Source organism: Podarcis vaucheri, assembly GCF_965113315.1.
Source record: "Podarcis vaucheri genome assembly, chromosome: 13".
Classification (NCBI taxonomy): domain Eukaryota; kingdom Metazoa; phylum Chordata; class Lepidosauria; order Squamata; family Lacertidae; genus Podarcis; species Podarcis vaucheri.
In genome coordinates this window covers 50,662,737-50,668,736 of record NC_138751.1, presented here as the reverse complement: position 1 = coordinate 50,668,736, position 6,000 = coordinate 50,662,737, and positions in this window count along the sequence as shown.

Below are 6,000 nucleotides of genomic sequence, written 5' to 3'. Positions count from 1 at the left end.
TTGCTACCTGGCGGATATCCACTACGTGGAATTCCGCAGACTATTTACTGCGGCTAGGCTGAATGTTCTTGACTCGGCGGTTCTGAAGGGAAGATATGGAGGAGTCCCATATGACCAGAGATTATGCCACTGTGCATTGGGTGAGGTAGAATCCACAGAGCACATTTTACTGAGCTGTCCCAGCTACAACGATTTAAGACAGTATCTTATAACTCCATACTTACCCCAGCCCAGTTCCCGACAAAGAGGAAAGCAGACAGCATATCTGCTAAATAAGTCTTCTGGGAAAACAACTTTGTCAGTGGCTAAATTTCTTTTCCTGGCACTCAAGTGTCGGAAACGTATAACTGAATGGCTTGATGTGAGTTATCTGTGAGAGGTCTAGTACTGTGGCCCTACCTTATTTATGTACCTCTATGATGTTATAGCTTATAATTATTGTTTTTTATTTCTGACTATCGGTCGAATAAAGGATATTGATTGATAATTCAAATCTTTTGCATCTCCATTATGACCAAAATTCACCATGAAACTACAAGTGTTATTCCAATCCCACTAACAATTTTAGCTGTTTACAATGGTTTTTAAGATAGATTATAAATTTTCCCCATTCCATATTAAAATTTTGGTCTTCCTGATTGCTGATTCTTCCAGTCATTTTTGCCATTCTGACATAGTCATCAGTTTGATATTCCATTCTTCTCCGGTGGGAACTTTCTCTTCTTTCCATCTCTGGGCTAGTAGCAATCACACAGCCAGGGTGGCGTACATAAGTACCGTCTTTTTTGCACCATAACACTCACTTTTTTCCTCCTAGAAAGTAAGGGGAAATGTCTGTGCGTGTTATGGAGGGAATGCCTACAGATGGCGGGGGGATCTGCTGCAGTCGTGAGCAGAGGATCCATGGTTCCCCTTCCTTCCCTCCTCTGTGGCTTGCTTTGAAACAGCAAAGCAGGAGAAGAGCCGCTGAGTGGGGGGGAGAGAGGGACAGAGAGCCTGCTTGCTTTAAAGGAGCAAAGCGGGAGAGGAGAGGAGCCTTCTCCTCTTATACCCCTCTTCTGCATTATTAGCAGCATCCTTCTCCACACACCCCACGCGTGCTCCTTGTCCCTTGAGTGCTTTTCCTTCCCTCCCCACTTAAAACGTGGTTACAAGGCATGGATCCACATGGATCCTCAGGATTTTTGCATTGGGCTACCCCAAACTCACCATCAGATCACATGTCTGTGGCCACAGCATGAACCACAAAAATCATACGTCCACTGTTTCGTTTAGAATATTTTTTTCTTGCTTTCCTCCTCTAAAAACTATGTGTGTGTTATGGTCGGGTGCGTGTTATAGAGCGAAAAATACGGTAAACTTTTCTGCTCCCTTGGGTGCAGGAATTTGAATCCAAGTCTCCTTGGTCCAAGCCCAAGCGTTGCTACACTGGCTTTCCAAATGATATAAATCGCACCCAGAAATATTGATATATGATATATTAAATAATTAAACATAACCTTTATTTAATTACAACTCAGGGATTTGCCCCTAATTTGCATACTCATTTACCTTGGGTGCTCAGCATGATTTGCATGTGGAAGTTGTTCCCTTTGGGCAGGAAAAGAAGCGAAAAGGTTGGGTGAATCTACATGCATCACTGAGTTTCAGCACATGTGACATTTGAGGTTGAATTTGGATGTTGCTCTCCAGGAAGAGCATTTAAGGAAGAGGTTTTCAACCTTTTTGAGTCCACGGCTCCCTTGACCAACTACATTCTTTCTGCAGCACCCCTGTGGGGCTCAGGAGCCCAGTTATGTCACCCCTCGTCTGCAGAGCTGTGAGCTTCTCACTCTTTTTCGAATACCCTCCATTGTGGAGTGTTTATTCAGCCTTCTCTCCTCTCCTTGGGAGTCCTCTGGGCAGCCGCTGCTGCCGCCCCTGGTCTGTCAGCTACACCCCCCCTTCCCCCAAAGAGAGGTACCACCTCACACTGCCCACCAGGGGCCTGGGAAGAGGATGCCCCCAGCCTTAGTAGCCCAACCGAAACTGGCCAAAGGTGAACATGAGGCCAGCACCTTTCCTTAGGAGGCAGCAGTGCCAGGCCTATATGGCAGAAAGGCTCCTCTTCAGCACTGGGCACTCAGCTCCCAGGCAGGTCTTGCAGACAGCAAGCACAAGAAAGGCCAGCACAGCGCCTGCGAGCCTCCCACTTGTCTGTCCATTCCCAAAAGCAAGGGCTGGCAAACTTGCTTGCTTGCTTACTCTGAGGCGGCCTCAGTTCCTGGCCACCAGCACCCCTTCACCAGCCTGAGGCACCATTCACCTGGGGAGCTTGTAGCCAGGGTTGCTGTAACAAACAGCTGTGCTGAGAGGGCATCAGAAGGAAGGAAAGAGGGACAGAGGCCAGGGCTGCCTGCGGCACCCCGACCATCATTCAAGGCAAGCCCAGGGTGCCATGGTGCATTAGTTGGAAACCACTGATTTAAGAGGTTCTGGGGGAAGGGGAAAGATGTGTCGATGGACGCTGTGTAGTAATAATAATAATAATAATAATAATAATAATAATAATAATTTATTTGTACCCTGCCCATCTGGCTGGGTTTCCCCAGCCACTCTGGGCGGCTTCCATAGAAACCAAAAATACAGTAAAATATCACAGATTAAAAACTTCCCTGAACAGGGCTGCCTTAAGATGTCTTCTAAATGTCAGGTAGTTATTTATCGCTTTGACATCTAATGGGAGGGCGTTCCACAGGACGGGCGCCACTACCGAGAAGGCCCTCTGCCTGGTTCCCTGTAGCTTTGCTTCTCGCAATGAGGGAACCGCCAGAAGGCCCTTGGCACTGGACCTCAGCGTCCGGGCAGAATGATGGGGGTGGAGACGCTCCTTCAGGTATACTGAAGGTAAGGTAAGTCAGGTAAGATGACTTGAAACTCAACAAATTCACGTCTGTTTGGCATGATGCCAGTGACAACCCCCACCTCCTTGTTCAGAGACAGCCTACTTCTGAATACCAGTTGCTGCAATTAAATCTCAAGGAAAGACTTTTGCAAGAAGGCTCCACTTATGTCTTTCCCAGAGGGATTTTGCTGGCCATTGTTTGCTGGCCAGATGGCCCCCTGTGCTGAATCATCATATACAGTGGTACCTTGGGTTACATACTCTTCAGGTTACAGACTCCGCTAACCCAGAAATTGTTGTTGTTGTTGTTTAGTCGTTTAATCGTGTCCGACTCTTCGTGACCCCATGGACCAGAGCACGCCAGGCACTTCTGTCCTCCACTGCCTCCCACAGTTTGGTCAAACTCATGCTGGTAGCTTCGAGAACACTGTCCAACCATCTCATCCTCTGCTGTCCCCTTCTCCTTGTGCCCTCCATCTTTCCTAACATCATGGTCTTTTCCAGGGAGTCTTCTGTTCTCATGAGGTGGCCAAAGTATTGGAGCCTCAGCTTCAGGATCTTTCCTTCCATTGAGCACTCAGGGTTGATTTCCTTAAGAATGGATAGGTTTGATCTTCTTGCAGTCCATGGGACTCTCAAGAAATAGTACCTTGGGTTAAGAACTTTGCTTCAGGATGAGAACAGAAATTGTGCTCTGGTGGTGCAGCGGCAGCAGGAGGCCCCATTAGCTAAAGTGGTGCTTCAGGTTAAGAACAGTTTCAGGTTAAGAACCGACCTCCAGAATGAATTAAGTTCTTAACCCGAGGTACCACTGTATTCTTCTTTTCTAAGAGTGAAGCACTATAGTGTTATTTTACAGCCATGTTTTGCATCATTGTTCATATAATATCTCCACTTTGGAAAGCATGGACAAGGCCCTTTAATCAAAAGCAATTTTGAGATAACCCTTTGACAGGTAGCTCAGAGCTGACAGTTTATGCAGTACATAAAACTAAAGATTTTCATGATTATATATATATATATATATATATATATATATATATATATATATGGTTCTTTGATTTTAAATCACCCCTTGAAATATAATAAAGTTGCTGGGAGGTTCTCGTGGGAGTTGTTCAGAGAATTTATATTTTCAAGTCATTCCTAAATCAACATGCATTAAGAGTGGATTAGGTGAATGTTCCTTTGTAGATAAAATACTGAGTATTAGATTCTCCGCTTGCCCTTCTAGGGGTGAAAGAAACTTCTTTTCTATGCTATCTACAGGAGCATGGCCTTGGAGTATATTCTAGATATTAGGTAGCTCACTGCAAAACCTTTTAGAAAAATTATTTTAAAAGCTTCATATTGCAGTGAGAGACAGAGAGAGAAGGCAGTAAATACATGGTAAATAATTAAAGCCATAAAGGGGGGGGCATGTTTAAAAAGATGTTTATGGTACAAGTTGGAAAAGCAATTACTGAACCTTTTTTCCCCCCTGATAAGAAAAACCTGCAATGCTGCAAACCAAGAATATAATGTTTTTTCCACTTTTTTCAGGTAGGATCAGTGCCAATGATAAAGGATCTAAAAGCAGAACTCTCTTGGGGCAATTGTTCAATAGAGGAGTACATTTTGCATGCTGAAAATTCCAAGTTCAGCCCCCAGTTTCTCTAGTTTACATAGGATCTCAGGAGGAAATAGCTACTATGCATCCAGTTTCTGCTACCTCCAACCGCCCCACCCACCCCGGTCTCAGATAGGACCTGGAAGTCATGTCCAAGGTCCCATGGAATGGGTTCTGAGCACCCACAACAAGAAAGAAATTGGGTGCCAAGGCTCCATGGAGTTGGCGCCAGTGCTGGTCAAAGAAGAATGTGATGAAATATTGGGAAGCACAAAAGTTGGGAACTGGCTTTTATACAGCTGGTGTGGTCAGAAAGAATGGTCTCGAAATCAAGCCATCAGGAGCTGTGCATCCTATTTCAAGAATATCTGGACAGCTGGAGTTCAGCTCCATTTCAGGGTGGATGTAGTTCAAACTGGATCTATTGAACTGAAATCCAGTGAAATTGGGTCACAAACAACCAAAACAGCTGTAGATTAATAAGCATAGCAGCAGCAACCTGGTGTGAAGAAACCATTCCACACACACACACACACACACACACACTTCATGATCCGCAATCGCCTTATTGCAAAATGAATGATTTTGTGTTATATTTACAGTTACAGATAAATCTCAAATATTAATTAGGTTTGCATGAGTTGGTGTTATTTGTGTTGCACTATACTTTACCCTTTGACAGTTACAGTATATTTATGCAGATTGTGGCCATTTCAGGATACATTTAATCAAAGGGAAATGGCAGGTGTGTTCCTGCCATATTTTGCTGGCGATTTATCTGCTTATTTGCTGCTATGAATGGTGAACACAGGTTTTGCTCCTGGGGCTCGTATTCAAAGGTGCTGGTCAATATGTATCAGATGTAAAAGGTGGGGATTGCCGCGGGACTCGGCAGGCAGCAAATGAAGGGCTTCCCTCGCGCAAAGGGATGTGGGTTAAACAGCCCTCAGCTTTCCATTTCAGCTTATTTCCCAGGCACCAGGCACCAAACAATGCAACCTCCGAACCTTGCAGGAGGGTTATAACCAGGAACTACATTGCAATGTTGTTGCACAGTCCTTTCTAAGCACAAACTGAAATGTGGAAATTAATTCAGTAGATCACATTGGAGGGCTATTTCTTAACCCGATATCTCATAGGGTTTTGTTGTACGGATAAACATTGGCAGGAGAGTTCTGTAAATTATTGTGAATTCCTTGGAGAACACCATAGAACTTGCATTTGTTTTGAGGAAAGGCTATCTCACACTAGGCGCATGCAGGTTTGAAGCTGGCTCCAGCAGGACAAGAAAAAACTCAAATAAATCCCAGATTCCATTTGCAATAATTTAACACTGTTGGCTTCTGTGGCTTTATTGTTCGAGTTGTGACTGCCACTTTTTGCCCCAGGAGACTGTTCCTCCGAGAGGTAATCAATAAAAACAGAAGGTCAGCAATGTGGAGTTTTCAGGAATTTATGCTTGGGTAAGTTAAACAAGATTTGGTGACATTTGTGGTGGAGAGTATCA